This window comes from Hippopotamus amphibius, chromosome 11 (genome assembly GCF_030028045.1).
Source record: "Hippopotamus amphibius kiboko isolate mHipAmp2 chromosome 11, mHipAmp2.hap2, whole genome shotgun sequence".
Lineage (NCBI taxonomy): Eukaryota > Metazoa > Chordata > Mammalia > Artiodactyla > Hippopotamidae > Hippopotamus > Hippopotamus amphibius.
Genome location: NC_080196.1, coordinates 112,006,841 through 112,008,098, shown reverse-complemented (window position 1 = coordinate 112,008,098; position 1,258 = coordinate 112,006,841). Strand labels below are relative to the sequence as shown.

Genomic DNA, 1,258 nt, shown 5'->3' with positions numbered 1-1,258 from the left:
TTTATAAATTCCTTTCTATTCCTAACTTGCTGAGAGTATCTTTTAAATCATGAATGGTGTTAGATTTTGTCACATATTCTTTTCGCATTAACTGACAACTGAACAATCATGATTTTTCTTCTTTACTTTATTAGTATGGTGCAACACGTTGACTGATTTTCAAAAGCTGAAACAGCCTTGAATAACTCTCTGCAGCCACTCTACTGATCTCTGACTTTTGATTACTGTAGTTAATCTATACACATTAAGGCAATTATTGATATGTTAGAACTTAACTCTGCCAATGTGTTATTTTTCTCTTTGTTTGTTCTGGTCCTCATTCCTCTCTTTTTTCTTTCTTTCTTTTTTTTTTTTTTTGACTTTCTATAAATTATACATTATACATTTTTTAGAAGTCTACTTTGATTTATTTATACTTTTTTTTTCAGGGGAAAGCGCAAACACAGTCCCCCACTACCTCAAATTATGCAGTCGAGTTTCCCACATTTGGGGAAATCGCAGGAGTCAGCACATCCAGAGTGCAATGGATAAGCCTCGCCCTGGGAAAACCACCTTCATGATCATGGCATCTTCCCTTCCAGGTAAGTATTATACTTTTTTTTTAAATTCATTCCTTTGTTTAGTTTTCGTAGTGGTTGCTCTGGGTATTAAAATATACATATGTGACTTACCACAGTCTACTGGTATCAACAGCTTACCACCTTAAGTATGGAAATCGCACCTCCAAGTTCCCTTTAACCTTCCACACTTTAAAATATCATTGTGTTGAGTAACAGATGGTCTTAAAAATTTTGTTTCAATCATGAAATAAGATTTTTAAAACTTTAAGGAAAAGGATAATCTATTGTGTGTGTCCATATTTCTGCTTTTTCTGTTGTTCATTCCTCCTTCCACATGGTCCAAGACCTTCTTTTTTTATTTCATTTTTGTTTGAAGAACTTCCATTCATCAATATTTTAGAGTAGCCCTGCTAGCAACAAATTCTTTTATTTTTTCTATTCTTTGAGAATGTCTTTATTTCCCCTTCATTTCTAAAGGATGGTTTTCCTGGATATAAAATTCTGGCTTCACAGTTCTCTTTTCTCAGCAGCTGGAAAATTTTATTGTACTTTCTCTTGGCATGCATGATTTCCAGTGCACGTTGGCAGAGTTTTTAGATGGATTTTTCATCAGTATTGGGGAAAATGTAGACTAATTGCTACTCTAGGCCTTCCTAACAAAGATAAAATACGAAAAAACTGCAGGAATCAGACTGTTT

The 1,258-nt window shown here is 33.9% G+C and overlaps 1 non-coding gene across 1 annotated transcript; it reads right to left on the bottom strand.

Annotated features, from left to right (window-relative positions):
* Positions 1–425: 425 nt before the first annotated feature.
* LOC130832149 (U1 spliceosomal RNA) lies at positions 426–589 on the bottom strand. Its single transcript, XR_009048228.1, has one exon. It is a non-coding gene; the product is annotated as a U1 spliceosomal RNA (small nuclear RNA).
* Between the last annotated feature and the right edge of the window lie 669 nt (positions 590–1,258).